This window comes from Pongo pygmaeus, chromosome 7, assembly GCF_028885625.2.
Source record: "Pongo pygmaeus isolate AG05252 chromosome 7, NHGRI_mPonPyg2-v2.0_pri, whole genome shotgun sequence".
Taxonomy (NCBI): domain Eukaryota; kingdom Metazoa; phylum Chordata; class Mammalia; order Primates; family Hominidae; genus Pongo; species Pongo pygmaeus.
In genome coordinates, this window is record NC_072380.2 from 9,187,623 (window position 1) to 9,206,468 (window position 18,846).

Genomic DNA, 18,846 nt, shown 5'->3' on the forward strand with positions numbered 1-18,846 from the left:
TCCAGGGTGCCTCTTTGCTTAACTAAGCACTTACACTCCTTAAGCTTCAATGATCTCAGTGTCTCATGTCCAGGGTGTTGGAGGGTCTGGCTGGGTTTCCTGGAAAATTCTTACATACGTTGAAGTGCCCTCTCCCTTCCCAGAACAAACAACTTTGTTCAGCATTATCAGAGCCCCTTGGCTTTACAAAACCCACGTTAGCATACAATGCCCAGCTCCTCTTTTTAATTGTTCCCTTTCTCCTTTCTCCCTCCCTTCTATTCTGTCTTTCACATTTCTATCCTTTTTCCGTTGGGATTTGCAATTTTGTTTGTGAAATAATGACTCACTCCAGTAATCAGTGACCTGGACCTAGAGGTCACTGATGTATTCTTCCTTGACTATTCACCTAAATCGGCACCTCCTTCCCAGTTTGTATCTTTCACCAAACTCTTACTAGCATTTGCTATGCTGTGTGATGATGATTTGTTCATTTCTTGTCTCTACCCCCAGCTCTAAGCCCCATAGGCAGGAACTGCCACTCTTGTTCCCACTGTATTTCGTGTCTTGGCGTGGTGGCTGGCACACAGACGTGTTTAGTAAACACAGGGTGAATGAATAAATATGAGGATAAATACCAGTGTGCTCTGCAAAGACCAGTAATTGCAGGGAAGATGGACTGCCCTGAGTCTTCCAGGCAGACCTTGACGACGAGAAGTGACAGGGTTTGAATCCAAGTGAGGAGGCCACCCTGGACTCACATCTCAGCTTCCGAGATCAGGAGCCAGAGAGATGTTGGAGACTTTTAAGAGAAGAGCAGGATGGAGGCTCAGGAAGAAAAACCACCTGCCGGGGCCGGACACGGGGGAGGGGAGTCTTCCCCGGGCTCTTCCCTGGCTCCATTGGCTGCTTCTGTCTCTGCAGCCCTAGTCAGCGCCTGCCAGGCTCCGTGAGGGAGCGGTGCGTGAGCGTGCCTCCTCCTCGGTGACCAGGTCAGAACCCAGGCATGCCGTGTCTGGGCCCTGGGCAGGTAGGCAACACCAGGCAGCGTCTCAGGAGGGAAGGTGGTGAGGGGAACGGCATGCAGCCAGCCGGAGAACCTCACAATGAACCACTCTTCACGCTGGAGCCGTAGGCTTCCCAATTCTCCTCCCATAGCAGAGCCGGAGGAGGCCCTGGCCCCCAGGAAGCGGCTGCCCAAGCCTCACAGGGCTGGAGCTGAGACCCCCAGGCTGTCCTGGGGTGGCAGTGAGGAACCCAACCTCCGCCTGAAGCCGCTTTCAGGGAAGGGAAGGAAACAGTCACTTAGTTGAGCTCCTGGTGCCCCAGCCATTCACCCTGCAGCACCTCTGTTCACACCACAAACACCCACGGAGGAAGCCGAGTTCTAACAACCCACCCTCCACAGCCCCGTTTTTCCGCGGAGGAAGGGACACTGGAGCTGGTTAGGAACTTGCTGGAGAAAGTGGGACGTGCCAGGCTGCTTTCAGGCCCAGCCTCCCAGCCTGGTTCCAGACACGAGGCCCTGGCCCGGACCCTGGGCGGCTGCTCCGGGCCCGCGGTTCTCCCCTCGCCTAGCCCTTCCTCTGCGCTTCCTCAGCGTCTTCCTCGTCCCGCCGGCTCCCCTCCCTGGCTCCGGGGGTCTGCCGCTGCAGCTGGCCTCCCCTTTATCTTGTCTCCCCGTTTCCACGGCTATCAGTCATTATCTAGTGCGATCCACCCTGGCCGGGGCACAGGAAGCCGGCCTGCGACGCTCCTCTTTATTCTCCACTCTTTTCCTTCTCCAGAGACAAAAGCAAAAACAGCCTGTTAACAGATTCGCCATTTCCCTTGGCTCCTTGACTCCCATTTCCCACTCTCATTTTTTTTCACAGGCTCCAGTGTTCCATGGTCAGGTCCTCTGGAGCCGCTGCCGCCCCGGCCTGAGGGCCCAGGCCTGTGACTTCCTCCTGGCCTGTCTGTCTGTCTGCCCGGGAGCCGGCACCGGCACCCACAGGCCCAAGGCTGTCTCCCTGGCCAAGCTGAAGCCGCCGGCTCCCTCTTATCCTCTGCGAGATCAGCCCAGCCAGTTGGAAGGGGCCGGCCAGCCGTCTGGCTGTCTGAGCCGGGACCGGTTGGCGGGTGCTCTGGCCTTCCTCATTAGCGGGGTCTCCACTGCCGTTCCTCTCGCAGGCTAGGCTGTGGCTCCTATTATAGCTACTGGAGGGTTTTTTGGTCAAAGAGCACCATGCATCCATTTATTATTTTACCATTCACTCAGACGTTGCCTGAGCACTTCTATGCTGCTGCTGGAGCCCAGGGATCAGCCAAATATGACCTCTGGCCCCAAACAGCAGATCCTCTGTGGAGAGTGAGGAGGTTGCTGGGCTGAATCAAAGCGCTCTCATGCACGGTGGAAGTTGCTACGTGCAAAGAGATGGGGGGAACCAAGTGCTCTGAGGTGCAGAGGAGGCAGAGACCATGCCAACAAGGAGAGTCTGACGTTCTCAGCCCTTCTCCCTGCCAGGAGCTGGGCTGAGCACTTCACATTGCTGTCTCATTGAATCCTAGTGGTAAGCCACGGGGTGGGTACAACGATCATTAGCCTCTATTTACAGATGAAGAGACTGAAGCTTAGAGTTAAGTGATCCACAGTGAGTACAATGCCTGGATTCATAGCCAGAGGCCCACGTGCTTTGAAGCCCCAGTTCATCATGTTGCCCTCCTACCATCTCCACCCACTCCCCCAGCCCCTTGGGGCTGCAGAGCACTCTGGACAGAGCTGGGGAGGGGGGTGGTGGGCAAGTCTCTGGCTCAAGATACTTCGTCATATTGCATCTCAGTTTTCCTGTCTGCTAAGCTTGTTGTGGGTTTTAAAGGAACAAAGCCTCTAGTGTGCTCAGCACAGTGACTGGCACAGAATACATGCTCCAAAAACGTCAGCCATGGTTATTTTTGTAGTGATTGTCACTACTACAGGAAGGTTATCGGGGAGGTGCTTTGCAGAAGAGTGGCATAGGAGGCTGATGGTCAGGGCTGATGTGCCCCTTGCGTCAATTTTCGCTTTCCTCGTGCGTGCATCCTCTCGGGCTGGGAGGCACCAAGCTGTGCACATCCCAGAGTGTCCTCTGCCATTTCTGTCTCAGGGTCAGCCCGAGTTCTCCCCAGTGCTCACAATCTGTTCGTTTCAGAATCATATGGGCCCTTGAGAAGTCTGAGTCCCTTCTTTTGTGAATCCAGCTTTATTTTTTAAAATTAAAATTGTAATAAAATATACAAAACCTAGCTACAAGTTACCATTGTAACTATTTTTTAAGTGTTCTGTTGAGTGGCATTAAGAATAGCTACACTGTTACGCAACCATCACCACCATCCATCTCCAGAATTTTTTTCAATGTCCTCGACTAAAACTCTACTTCCATAAAACACGAAGTCCCATTTCTTCTCCCCCACAGCCCCTAGCAACCCCCATTCTACTTTCCGTCTCTATGTATTTGACTCCTCTGGGTGCCCCATATAAACAGAATCATATAGTGTTTGTCTCTCTGTGACTGGCTTATTTCACTTAGCATGATGTCCTCAAGGTTCACCCATGTGTCAGAATTTCCTTGTTTTTGAGGCTGAATAATAATCCACTTGACGGATGGACCACATTTTATTTATCCATTCATCTGTCGATGGCCACCTGGGTTGCTTCCACCTTTTGGCTATTGAGAATAATGCATATATATATATATATATATATATATATATATATATATACCAAATGTACCCAATATATCTACTTCAACGTCCACAACTATAATTGGTGGATCAAATGACAATACTATGTTTAATTTTTTAATTTTTCTTTTTTCATTAGTACATAATATTTGTACATATTTATGGGGTACATGTGATATTTCGTTACATGCATAGAAGGTGAAACGATCAAGCCAGGGTATTTAGGATAACCATCACCTTCAGTATTTATCATTTATATGTGTTAGGAACATTTCAAGTCCTCTCTTTCAGCTGTTTTGGAATATAAAATACATTGTTTTAACTATAGTTATGCTACTCTGCTATCAACATTAGGTCTTATTTCTTGTATCTAACTGAATGTTTGTACCCATTAACCAGCCTCTCTTTATCATTCCCTTTCAACACACCCTTCCCAGCCTCTCTACCTCCATGAGGTCAACATTTTTATCTCCCATATATGAGTGAGATCCTGCAATATTTGTCTTTCTCTGCCTGGCTTATCTCACTTAATATAGTGACCCCCAGTTCCATTCATGTTACTGCAAATGACATGATTTCATTCTTTTAATGATCATGTAATATTCATATATATACATATATATGTGTATATATATACAACATTTTCTTCATCCATTCATCTGTTGGTGGACACTTAGGTTAACTCCATATGTTTGCTATTCTGACTAGTGCTACAATAAACACGGGAGTGCAGGTCTTTTATACTAATTTCCTTTCATTTGAATAAAAACCCAGTAGAGGCACTGCTGGATCATATGGTAGTTCTATTTTTAGTTTTTTGAAAACTCTCCATACCATTTTCCACAGGGGCCGTACTAATTTACATTCCCACCAACACTGTATAAGTGTTCCTTTTCTCCACATCTTCTCCAGCATCTGTTTTTTTTTTTTTTGTCTTTTTAGTAATAGCCATTCTAACTGAGATAAGATGATATTTCATTGTGGTTTTGATTGGCATTTCCCTGATGATTAGTGATGTTTAGTATTTTTTCATATACCTGTTGACCATTTGTTTGTCTTCTTTTGAGAAATGGCTATTCAAGTCCTTCAGTCATTTTTAATGGGATGATTTGATTTTTTTTTTACCATTGAGTTGTTTAAGTTCCTTTTACATTTTGGATATTAGTCCCTTATTGAATGAAGAGTTTGCAAATATTTTCTCTTATTCAACAAGTTTTCTCTTTACTCTGTTGATTGTTTCCTTTGCTGTGCAGAAGCCTTTTAGTTTAATATAGTCTCATTTGTCTATTTTGGTCTTTGTTGCCTATGCTTTTGAGGTCTTAGTCAGAAAATCTTTGCTTAGACCAATATCCTGAAGTGTTTCCGCTGTGTTTTTTTTCTACTTATATAGTTTTGGGTCTTATTTTTAAATCTTTAATTCATCTTCAGTTGCTTTAAGATATAGGGCTCCAGTTTCATTCTTCCATGTGTGGATGTCCCGTTTTCCCAGAATCATTTATTGGAGAGAGTGTCCTTTCCCCAACGTATGTTCTTGGTGCTTTAGTCAAAAATCAGTCGGCTATAAATAAGTGGATTTATTTCTGGGTTCTCTATTATATTCCATTGGTCTATGTGTTTGTTTTTACATCAATACCATGCTGTTTTGATTACTATATCCTTGTAATATATTTTGAAGTCAAATGGTGTGATGCCTCTAGCTTTGTTCTTTTTGCTTAGGATTGCCTTGGTTATTTGCACTCTTTTTTGGTGCCATATGAGTTTTAGGATATCTTTTCCATTACTGTGAAAAATGATATTTGTATTATGATAGGAATTGCACTGAATCTGTAGATTGCTTTGGGTAGTATGGTAATTGTAACAATCTTAATTCTTCTGATCCATGAGCATGGGATGTCTTTCCATTTGCTTGTGTCCTCTTTGATTTCTTTCACCAGTGTTTTGTAGTTTTCCTTGTAGAGGCCTTTCACTTCTGTGGTTAAGTTTATTCCTAGGCTTTTCCTTTTTGGTAGCTATTGTAAATGGAATTGCCTTCTTGATTTCTTTTTCAGATTGTTTGCTGTTGGCACATAAAAATGCTACTGATTTTTGTGTGTTGATTTTATATCCTGCAATTTTACTGAATGTATTTATCAGCTCTAACAGGTTTTTGGTAGAGTCTTTAAGTTTTTCTAGATATAAGATCTGTGTTTAATTTTTTGATGAACTATTTCATAGCAGTTTTTGTTTCACTGTAGTTGTATCATTTCACAGTTCTACCAACAGTGCACAAGGTTCCAGTTTCTCCACATCCTTGCCGACACTTCTTATTTTCTGTTTTCCTTGATAACAACTATCCAAATGTGTGTGAAGTGGGATCCAGCTGCACTTTAATATTTCTACTGACGAAAGTCGCACAGCCTCAGAAAACCATTTATTCTTTATGGGGCACAAATCTGATTGTTAGAAAGTTCTTATACTGAGTTGAAATCCCCATGTATCCTTTATTTACAATCCTGGGCTGGCCCTGGGAATCAGCCCATCTAAGTCTGTTTCCTCTTCCTCGGGATGTCCCTTCAGCAGACGGGAGCATCCATTGCCCACGCAGTCAGTGTACAGACCCTGCTTGCTGGTCCCCCTGAGTGTCTGCTGGCCCCACCCCCACCCTGCAGGACACTGGCCATGGGGTCTGGCACATCCATGCTGACTGCCTGCAAGGCAGCTCCTGCCTCTGAGTGGGCACAGATGCCAACAAGACAGGGGGGTACCACTCCTTTTCTCAGAGAGGGTGAGTTATTGGAGGGAAACTCTGGCTCTCTGAGGAGTTAAATCATCCCTTGACTCAGACAAGAGCCCTTTGCTCCATGGGAGAGCATTACTCATCCCGGCACCCCCGGGACCAGGCTCTGTGTCAGGGGAAAGCATGGCTCCCATTATCCTCGCTCAGAAACTCATAAATCATCCTTATTAGAATTTCAGCTCTTCAGATAGACGGGAAACAGCTGGCCAAAGCTGGGTCTCATGAGTGCTTCTGGGGAGCGGGAGTGGATGCCTCAGGGGATCAGGGGAGCTGGCTTTTAATCCTCAGATGCCAGGACAACTCTCCCAATGCTGGTCCACGTGAGGCAGAAGGACTGAAGATCCAGTGTCCCCAGGACTCAAATGACCATGGAAGGGGAACTAGGAGAGCCCAAATGTGGCTGTGGCTGCCATGCTCTGTTTATGGTGGCTGCCTTGCCTCTGGATCAGCACTTGGCCACAGCCTGAGCTCAATATTTCATTAACAAATGTTGTTGCAAACCTCTGCCCTGAAGTCATGTTGTTCTCTCCCTGTTCCTCACCTTCTTCATCTGTAAAAGGAAAGAATTAGACTGGACAGTCACTAGAGCTGCTTCCAGCTCTACTATTCCATGACTTCCACTCTTGCAGAAGTGCAAAAGCTCCACGTGGATTGGCCACAGTTGAAATTCCAGCTGGTGCTGAGGTTCATTTGGCCATTTTAATTGGAGCAGTAGGGACCAATATTGACCACACTGGAATTTTTATAAACAGTAAAATAGCACCAGATTTATAAACAATTTAAGCAATCAACCTGGTATGTTTTATTATAGAGGCACAGCCAGATTCACGGACAGATAAGAGCCTTTTTCTGACAGTGCGAGGGCACATGCTTAGTGTCTGGGTAGGAGGATGCTGAATTTCTGATGGGAGATGGAGCTAGCCATCATGATGACACCATTGCAGGGAGATTGAAAACAATGCTGCCCCCAGCACATCTTATCCATGTGTGGGGTGGCTTAGCTGGTTTGGTTATGGATGAATATTTAAGACCCCCAGATTACAGTCTTACAGCTGCAGATTGACCTTACCACAAATTCTGGTTTGCTGGTCCCTAAATGGGAGCTGTAGGCCCCCTAATTTCCTAAGGGATGATAATAGCACAAATCCACTTCAAACACTTGATCAATAGTGTCTACCAGTGGGCCTGGGAATGTGAGATGATAGAAGGGAAAACTACAAAATTAGGAGCCAGAACGCTTGCATGCTCATTTTATCAGTATCCCTCACCAGCTAGGTGACCTGGCAAACACAGTGATAGACATGCTGTCCTTCTCTGCCCAGCACCTGCCATGAGGTCCTGGATCACTCATCACATCCCAAGCTTGGCCAGCCATTGGTGTACCAGCCACTGTCTCAGGGGGTGGAGTCAATGATTAGCCAACAGGACCATTAGTGCCCTTCCCTGGGATGAATGATATAGGCTGTTGGCAGTGGGAAGTTCCTACTGGGGTTGCGAAACTGACAATAGGAGTCTAGAGCCGTCATTAATTTCTTTCTCCTCTGTATGGAGAAAGCTTGCCAGCCATAGAAGGCAATGAGGTCAACAGCCAAAGGGAGTGAGAGCCAGGAGACGATGAGACAGAACAAGCTCTGGAAACCTCCTTTGAGTCTCAGTATCACCCAAGGTCCCAAATATTTCACTGTTACTTATCCTGGTCTGAGTTGGGGTGTGTCCCTTGAAACTAAAGGAGTTGTGATGCAAAAGCCCACTTTGCTACTAAGGCCTCGTAAAAATATAGGCAATGATATAGGTGACTGCTGAGCTCTTCCAGCTCTGGGATTCTATGTTACCTGTGAGAAGTGAGAAGTCATTGTTTAGCTCACTTAAAACACTTCCAATGAAACCCAAAAGCCAGGCTTTTTATTCCCTTTAAAATCTTGATATTGAGTTCGATGGGAGGAAGGGTTGGGAGTTCACAGTCGTTGAGTGCTTGCTATGCGCTAGGAGCTGTAGACATGTTTTCTCATTTACTATTCACCATGGCTCTTTGAGGTAGGTGTCAGCTCTCCATTTTGCAGATGAGAAAACTGAGGCTCCGTGAGGTTATGCAACTTGCCCAAGGCCCTAGAGTTAGTGAGCACCAGAGAGTTTTTGAATCCAGATCTGTCTGATTCCAGCACACTGTCTTCTCTTCCTTATAGGGGATCAGGTTTTTAGCCACAAACGATCCCCTCAGCATTGTTATGTTGGTAAGAGGTGGGTCTGCTGAAGAGTGCTCTGAGCTGATTCTTCTATGTAGCTTCTGTTGTTTGACTAATCCTTACAATCATTGTGCAAGATGTTATCCGCACTTTACAGGTGGCAAGAGCAGAGGCTTAAAGAACCAAAATAACTTGCTCTGCTATGAAATGGTTTCAAAGTCCATGCACACTCTGACACCCCATGGTGTGCTGGAAGGGCCTGAAGATGCCTGGGATTCTTGATTAGCAGAAGATTCTCCCACCCAAGGCATAGCCATGTCCAACCTCTGGAGGTGAGCCCCAAAAGCCCGGCCGGGGGTGGCGTTTGCACCGCTGGAGCTAGGAGACCTGGAAGACAGCTATAGCCCCACCTTTGGCCACTGCTCTCTCATGCCTCATGACGTTGACAATGGTCAGTCATGTAAGCATAACACCTTAAAAATGCCAAGAAAGGCAGTACTTTGGGAAATATGTCCAGAGAGTCGTAGCCTTTCTGTCCCTCACAGCCAAAGGGTTAGAACCACCAAGACTGCACAAGGTCCTTGAAATCTTAGAGTGCTCTATGAAAGGTGGATCCAAACGTCACCCCTTGGGATCTGTGGCTAAAAGCTCAGTCATCCAACGCCCCTTGGCAGAGCTTCCTGTGGAGCTATCCAAGGTCCTGCAACTGCTTTGACCTGTGCTCTGAATCATCAATCCACTCCATTATTCTGCCTTTGTCCTTGGCCTGCAGCCTTTCCTGACTTTAGTCCTCATCACACCTGGCCTGTCACATTACACTGTCCTCTTTCATTTACTTTCTAGGACCTGAGCTCACTTGATGCAGTCCATGATGACCTTGAGTCTCACTCTTCAAGCTGGTCAAGGCTTACTCTTAGCTACTACTGTCCTTGCTGATAACCAGCTGACCCAATCCTCCAGCACTGCATGCTCCACCCTCACCTCCTCTCTCAGCCACCTGGCTTGGTGAGTGGTTGTTCCCTGGAATATGGTTGACTTTCAAGAGCCAACCAATTTATTGATTTTGTCCATTCTTCTTTCTTGGTTCCATGACTAGCCATTTATGAAATGTTTCAAAATGAGCTTAGAGCAAGGAGATATTCCTTTTCAATTAGGCTCATGACCCAAGCAGGCCTGGCCTCCATCCATCATGTCAGATCTATCACATGTGTCTTGATACAGCAAGCAGTCTCCTTAAAAAGAGCCAGCTAGAAAATAAGCTTCTTTTGAAATGTACCACCTTCTTGTTTTTTCTTTTCTTTTCTTTTTTTTTTCTTTTAAGACAGGGTCTCACTCTGTTGCCCAGGCTGGAGTGCAGTGGCACAATTATAGCTCAGTGAAGCCTTGAGCTCCCAAGCTCAAGCAATCCTCCCACCTCAGCCTCCTGAGTAGCTGGAACAACAGGTGCTTGCCACTATGCGTGGCTATTTTTTTAAAAATTTCTTGCAGAGATAGGATCTCACCACGTTGCTCAGGCTGGTTTTGAACTCCTGGGCTCAAGCAATTCTCCTGCCTTGGTCTCCTAAAGTGCTGCCATAAGCCACCACACCCAGCCTGAAATGCACCACCTTGCTTTCTGATGAGAGCAAGGATTATGGTGTTCCAGTCTCAGCATTGCCCCTGACCAGCCATGTGACCTCAAGGAAGTCATCTAAGCCATGGATCCTTTTATACCGCAGTCATTTATTTACTCTCTCATAAATATTTACCGACCATGTTTCATGCATCAAGTTGTCTACTAGTGCTGAGGATGCTACAAGAAGACATAGTCTCTATCTCCAAATAACTCACAGTTTAATCCAGGAGTGCAATATGTATATGGTAAAAATAAAAGCAATATGGCAAATTATTACAGCAAGAACAAACTGTCAAGAATACACAGAGAATAGAACAATCAGTTCCCTCCGCCTGGAAGGCTTTCTCCCTCAGCTCTTGTGTGACTTGCTCTCCCATGTCTGCAGTTCTTCGGTCAAATGTCTTGTCACCAGAGAGGCTTTTCCTGACCACCCTATTTGAAATCGCAAGCTCATCTCCATCCTGGCACCCCAAGTTGTTCGCTTCTTGCTTTATTTTTCTTCAAAGCATTTACCACCACCTGGCAAGGAGGGGTACTCTCATCTGTGAAGCAGAGGACTGTGCTAATGATTCCTGCAGTGGGTTGGATGATGGCCTCCAAGAAGATATGTTCATGTCCTAAGCCCCAGAACCTATGAATGTGATCTTATTTGGAAAAAGGGCCTTTGCAGATGTAATTACGTGAGGGATCTTGAGACAAGATCATCCTGTTCTTCCAAGGTGGGCTTTAAGTCTAATGCCAGGTATCTTTATAACAGACAGAAGAGAAGCAGATGTGGACACAGAGTTCTCGAGAAGCCATGTGAAGACGGAGGCATAGGTTGGAGTGAGGCAGCCACAAGCCAAGAAACACCTGGAACCACCAGAAGCTGGAAAAGTCAGGGAAGGAGTCTTTGGCCAGTCTTTTCTCAAGGTGTCAGAAGGCCTCAAGGCCCTTGTTTTGACACTCAGGCCTCTAGAATTGAGAGAGTAAATGTCTGTTGTTTTGAGCCACCAGGTTTGTGATCATTTGTTATAACGGCCACAGGAAACAAATAAAATCTCTCGATCATCTCTGCAGTTGTCTTCCAGCCGAACAGGCTGAAACCTCAATAATGAGTTAGGACTGGGAATAATCTTCAGCAACACCAACCTTTTCAATGATTCACTAGCTGGATTTGTGGACGTAGACACAAATTGGGAAGGAAAGCAGGACGCTGAGCACAGCCGGTCGTGTCACATCAGCCACACTAGGGCAGGACTAGAACAGCTTGCTTACTGTTCCCAGGATGAAGAGAAAGACCTAAGATCATCTGGTCCCTGTGGAGAACTGATACCCACCAGCCTTGCCTACAAAATAAAAAAGAAAAAAATTAGACTTCCAGCATGGTTTGTAATAGGGAAAATTGGGAAAAAAATCCAAATATCTGTATGCAAATAGTTACATAATCATACCATATCCTTACTTTATTTTATTTCTATTTGAGATAGGGTTTCACTCTTTCACCCAGGCTGGAGTGCAGTGGTGCAATCATAGCTCACTGCAGCCTCGACCACCCAGGCTTAGGTGATCCTCCCACCTCAGCCTCCTGAGTAGCTGGCCCATCCCATCATGCCTGGCTAATTTTTTTTTTAAATAGAGACAGGGTTTCACCATGTTCCTCAGGCTGGTCTCAAACTTCTGGGCTCAAGCAACCCTCCTGCCTCAGCCTTCCAAAGTGCTGGGATTACAGGTGTGAGCCACTGTGCCCGGCCAGTATTCCTACTTCCGAAACTCTATGTAAAATTATATTCTCTTTTCCTAAATGCACCCATACATGCATATTCATACATTGAAAAAAACCTCTAAGGAAGCTTCTTCAGAGCAAAAGAAACTATCAACAGAGTAAACACAGCGTACAGAATAGATGAAAATATTTGCAAATTATGTGTCCAACAAAGATCAATATCCAGCATCTATAAGGAACTTAAACAACTCAACAAGCAAAAAACAAATAATTACATTAAGAAGTGGGCAAGAGACATGAACACTTCTCCAAAGAAGATATATGAGCAGCCAAAAAACAAATGAAAAAATGTTCAACATAACGAATCATCAGAGAAATGCAAATCAAAACCACACTGAGATGCCATTCACAGCAATCAGAATGGCTATTATTAAAAAGTCAAAAAGCAACAAATGCTGGGGAGGCTTTGGAGAAAAGGGAACGCTTCTACACTGTTGGTGGGAATATAAATTGGTTCAGCCACTGTGGAAGGCAGTTTGGAGATTTCTCAAAGAACTTAAAGCAGAGCTACCATCCAACCCAGCAATCCCATTACTGGGTATACACCCAGAGAAATGGAAATCATTCTACCAAAAATTCACCTGTACTCATGTGTTCAGCACAGCACTATTCATACTAGCAAAGACATAGAATCAGCCTAGGTGCTCATGGTTAGGAAAATGTGGACTGGATAAAAAAATGTGGCACATATACAACACGGAATACTATGCAGCCATAAAAAACAAACTCATGTCCTTTGCAGCAAAATGGATGCAGCCATTGTGTTAAGTATATTAACAGAGGAACAGACAAACAAATACCACATGTTCTCACTTATAAGCGGGGTCTAAACCTTGGGTATTCATGAACACAAAGATGCGAGCAATAGACATGGGGGACTATAAGAAGGGGGAGAGAAAGAGGGGAGCAAGGGTTAAAAAATTAACTATTAGGTACTATGCTCACCACCTGGGTGACGGGATCAATCATACCCCAAACCCCAGCATCATGCAGTATTCCCTTGTATCAAATCTGCCCACGTACCCCTTGACTCTAAAATAGAAGTTGAAATTATGTTTTTAAAAAATTGAGGTTTTCAACAAACCATCTAAAATGAACTTAAGCTACCAAAAAAAAAAAAAGAAAGAAAGGAAAAGAAAAGAAAAATAAAAAGGTCTCCAAGGACATGCTCAGCTGAGGGCATAAGTTATTTCTGGGGAGGAGATGGGGACTATGTAGTCGTCAAAGTGAGTTTTTACTTCTTGTGCTATTTATTTTATTATTATTATTTTTACAGTGACTGGAGCCATTATTTTTTATTTAAAGAAAAAAAAAGAAGAGGTGGAGTGTGGCAGCTCACACCTATAATCCCAGCACTTTGGGAAGCTGAGGCAGAAGGATTACTTGGGGCCAGGAGTTCGAGACCAGCCTGGGCAACATAGCAAGACCCCCATCTCTACAAAAAATGTTTTAAAAAATTAACTGGGTGTGGTGGCACATGCCTGTGGTCTCAGCTGCTCAGGAGTCTGAGGCTCACTTGGGAGGTTGATATTGCAGTGGGCTGTGATCATGCCATTGCCCTGTGGCTTGGGCAACAGGGCAAGACCCTGTCTCAAAAAAAAAAGGAAGAAATATATTCAGGCAAGAGTGTGACGCCGTGATTGCCATGGCCTTGTGCCAGCTGGGGTGGTGTGGAGGAAGCAGGAGCTGCTTTTTGCTGATGCTCCAGGTTCATAGATGTGGTTTCTCCTGCTTTCTTTCCTCGTCATTTACATGCAAAACCTGCAGATGGACAGAGTCTGGGAACCTAGTGTTCCAAACAGAAAGTGCTGTCCTGGCCAAGCAAAGCAAGGAGACTGTGTCCCTTTATCACCACTCTTGCAGGCAACCTGGGAGCTGACCCCTTTGCAGCCTGGAGGCAGGAGCTGCTGTGATGTCCTCTAGCCTATGAGGAACAGCCCCCACCCACTCTCCCTTCCAAGGCCATGAGGTTCAGAGTGGAAGAGTCCAGTCCCGCCTGGATCAGTAATGGTGCTGCCCACAGCAGAGGGCCTGAGAGAGACTGCAGCTGAGTGTGTACTGACCCTGGGCCTCTGGGCTCAAGGGAGGCAGCCTTTCACCCTCCAAGGAACAGGGACTCAGACAGTCTGAGAACACAGGACACCTGGGGCCACAGATGGGCTATTGGGAAGGACTGGGGCTATCACAAGGGTGAATTCTAAAATTGTGTGTGTGTGTGTGTGTGTGTGTGTGTGTGTCTATGTATATGTACACATGTAAATCAGTATTTTTTAGTGCAAAGGATAAAGTGACCTGAGAATATCATAAAGACAGGCTCTTTAGGGCTCCTTCAGTAAACAGTCTCATTTGTAACAAACATGTGTTGTTGATTCACCAAATGATACAATGCTGAAAAATAATGTGCTTTTCTCCAAAAATCCTCCAACTATTTCCTCATTCCTACTTCTATACATAGGTACATTTCTTAGCAAATGCCGTGTCCTGAAATTCAAAAATCAGGCTAGAATGGTTACAGCCAAGAGGAGCCTCAGGAGGCATGATGATGACAGTTACTGCAGGGTCATGGAAGAAAACAAGGGCATTAAGTGAAGACTAAGTATCTGAAAAAATATGGACTTTAGTTTGTAGTAATGTATCAATAATAGTATTGGTGCATTAATTTGACAAGTGTAACATACTAATGTAAGATGTTAACAATGATGGAAACTGTGTGGAGGAATGTGGGAACTCTCTGTACTATCTTTGTAGCTTTTCTGTAAATCTAAATCTATGCTAAAATATAAAGTTTATTAAAAACAATCCAGCTGGCAGTGGTGGCTCCCGCATGTAATCCCAGCATTTTGGGAGGCCAAGGTGGGTAGATTGCTTGAGCCCAGGAATTTGAGACCAGCTGGGTAACATGGAACCTTGTCTCTACAAAAAAATACAAAAATTAGCTGAGTGTGGTGGTGTGCACCTGTAGTCCCAGCTACTCAGAAGGCCGAGGTGGGAGGATAGCATGAGCCCAGGAGGCTGAGGCTGTGGTGAGCCCTGATCACACCACTGCGCTCTGGCCTGGATGACAGAGTGATACCCTATCTCAAAACAAACAAAAAAACAAACAAAACAATTGTGCCTGGCATGGTTTGATGGATGCCTGTGCCAAATAAGGGTTACAGGTGGGAGGTGGGTGAGTTGAATGAAAAATCAGAAGGCTTGTGATGGCTTCATCTGAAGTCACCTCTGGGAGTGCTTTGCCATAAACATTCTTTCCCTGTTGTCTCAGCTGATCCTTATGCCAACTGCCTGAGATATTATTACTCCATTTTACAGATGGAGAAACCAAGTTTGGAGCGTGCTGTCGTTTGAATGTGTTCCCTCCAAAATTCATGCTGAAAGTTAATCCAAATGGTGGCAGTATGAAGGGGTGAGGGCCTCGGGAGGTGATGAGGCTGTGAGGGCTCCTCCCTTATGAATGGATTTGTGCCTCATCAAGGGGCAGTCAGGGGCCAGCTGAGGCCTTTCCCCCTCCCGCCAGGTGAGCAGGTGCCAGGTGAGCACGCGCCAGGTAAGCTCACAGCAGGAAGGCGCCACCATGGAAGCAGAGATCAGCCTTCTCTAGACACCAGTGTTGGCCCCTTCATCTCAGACTTCCGGCCTCCAGAACTGTGAGGAATCCATTTCTCTTCTTTATAAATTACCCAATCTATGGTATTTTGTTACAGCAGCACAAGCAGAGGGAGCAGTTCTGAGCCTCCCACCGCCCATTCCACCCACGCAGCTGTGCCTCTTCACAGGCAGTCTCTGCACCCACGGCTCACTTTGCCCTGTGCTCCTTCCCGCTTCTCTGCCTGGCTGGTGGGCCAAACCTTTCCATGCCTTTAAAATTTGCTCCTATTTCACCCCTTCTGAGGAGAATTCCTTGACAGTCCCTCCTAATTCACCAGGCCACGCTCTGTGTGTCGTCTAAGCCCTGTGCAAATGAATTCTCTCCTCCAGCTTTTCAGATCCTGTATTCAAGCATGGCCCCCTCCAGGGTTTCCTCTTTGAATCCACACTATCCAGCCTAATGCCTAGAGGACAGTGGCTGGGAGATTTGCGTTTCTTGAATTGAATTGAAGCTGGCATGAAACCTGCATTAATCAGCTCAGGCTGCCATGACAAAGTCCCACAGACCAGGTGGCTTCAACACCAGCTGTTCATTCTCTCAGTGTTCTGGAGGCTAGAAGTCCAAGCTCAAGGTGCCGGCAGGGTTGGTTTCTCCTGAGGCCTCTCCCCTGGGTTTGTGGATGCTCGCATTCTTGCTGTGTCCTCACATGGTCATCCCTCTGTGTGTCTGTGGCCTAATCTCCTTTTCTTTTATTATTATTATTTTTGAGACAGAGTCTTGCTGTGTCACCCAGGCTGGAGTGCAGGGCTTGATCTCAGCTCACTGCAACCTCCAACTCCCAGGTTCAAGCGATTCTCCTACCTCAGCCTCCCGAGTAGGTACCACCACGCACAGCTAATTTTTGTATTTTTAGTACAGATGGGGTTTTACCATGTTGTCCAGGCTGGTCTCGAACACCGGACCTCAGGTGATCCACCTGCCTTGGCCTCCCAAAATGCTGGAATTGCAGGCTTGAGCCATGGAACCTGGACCCTAATCTCCTTTTCTTTTTTTTTTTTTTTTGAGACAGAGTCTTGCTCTGTCACCTACGCGTGCAGTGGTGAAATGTTGGCTCACTGCAACATCCACCTACCAGGTTCAAGCGATTCTCCTGCCTCAGCCTCCTGAGTAGCTGGGATTACAGGCATGCACCACCACATCCAGCTAATTTTTGTGTTTTTAGTAGAGATAGGGTTTCACCATGTTGGCCAGGCTTGTCTTGAACTCCTGACCTCATGTGACCCACCCACCTCGGCCTCCCAAAGCGCTAGGATTACAGGCCTGAGCCACCACACCCAGCCAATCTCCTTTCCTTATGAGGACACCAGCCACATTGAATTTGGGCCCACCCACGTGACCTCATTTTACTTTACCCCCAAAGACCAAGTACAGTCACATTCTGAGGTCAGGGGCTTAGGGCTTCAGCATGTGAATTTTGAGGGACACAATTTATTCCTTAACAGAGCCCAGGCAGATCATGCTGACTGTAAAGCTCAGGTCAGGCTACGAGGAGGGGTTGGGGGTGGAGAATGTCCCCAAGCCTCCACCATTTAAAAGATGCAGGTGAAATGCAGGCAGCTTCCTGGGCATATCCAGGCTGGAGACTTGAAGGTGTTGCTGTCTTCCAAGACAAAGGATGTGAGAGTGACTTGTGTTTGGAAACTGATCTGAGGTCGTGAGATGAAAGAGCCGTGGAAGAGGTTTTTATTTATCACCACTAATAATGGCTGCAGCCAGAAGAGGATTCTGGGGCCTCTGGTCTGTGCTTGTGTTTTCTGACCTTGACCCCTGACTATTGCTAGCTCAGGGTCTCCGAGCCCTGCTCCCATTGCTCCCGCCCTGGTGCTTCCACCGGGTCCAGCCCACACAGCGAGCAACATCTTCAAGGCCTTGGGATCCAGTGCAGGGGGAGGCCCCGGGATGGAATTTCAGACTAAACTTGCACCACAAGCTACCTTCTCAAGGGCACAGAGATGTCTCAGGCAGCAGCTGCAGCTGCCAGGGAGTGTCAGAAAGTTCTAGTTTGTTGTGCATTGCAGGAGATGGTCCTGAGAAACAGCCCACTCTGGGAAGGGGCCCTTTTCCCGAGAGCCCAACTGTCTAGGAAAGGCACAAGGACACTTGCAGGACCGAGGCAGCTGGCAACATTTCATAACTGCTGGTTTTGTGCCATCAACCTTGCTACTTTGGGAATAGGGTTTGTTTTGTCAGGCGGTGGCCATTTATCAAGCATGTGGCAAATACCATCTGCATAGTGCTGTAAAGTCTACAGGGTCACCCCTCATACCACTGCATCTGATCTGCACGGTGGGAAAGAGTGGGGAAGATGCTGTTGTTCACATGCCCATCTTGCTGATGAAGGAACTGAGCTTAGCAAGGTGGGATGACTTGCTCAGCCCAAGGTGGCAGGACAAGCCCTCTGGCATCTGAGAACTCAGCTGGTCCCCTGGCAGCCTTGAGAGGAAGGTCTGGAGCTTTTCATTTCTCAGGTGAAGCTGGTAGTCAGACGTTACATGAGTGCCAAACATCACACAGCTGTTTGGAGGCAGAGTTGACTTCAAGTAACTCTCCCGACATCAGATCTGGGGTACTTCTTCCTCCATCATGTCACCATACCTGAGATGGGGGTGCGGGTAGGTTTGGGACCAAGTCTTGCCCTCAATGTGCTTCCAATCTAGCTGTTTGAAGGACTGGTGGGCAGGCAGGGTGGGGAGTAGAGATGGGGACCTATACACAGGCTTGAGGATGGGGTCACCTGCCCCCTGCCCTGGGTGCCATGGCTCCTTGACAATCCACGAAATGTGCCGGCAGCAGCACTTGGGCCCACAAACATGGGAAGACCTGGGCTCTGACCAACAACTTCCATGGGTGGTGACCAGTCCAGAGGGGAAGCACAATGCCACAGATAAACAGCATGGGTTTAGGAGTCAGAAAGGCCTGAGGGCAAATGCTGATGCTGCCTCGAATGGACTGCATGACCTTATGCAAGTCAATTAATTTCTCTGAGCCTCAATTTCTCCACCTGTAAAGTGAAAGCAATAATGCCTGCTTGGTGGGACTGCATTGAAGATTAAATGAGATAATGTATGTCAATTTTCCAGCACTGTACCTGTAGCATAGCAGATGCTAAATAAATATCAGCTACTCCTGTTATGATTATCCTGGCACGGCTGAGTCCCTGGCACATGCAGAGGCCAG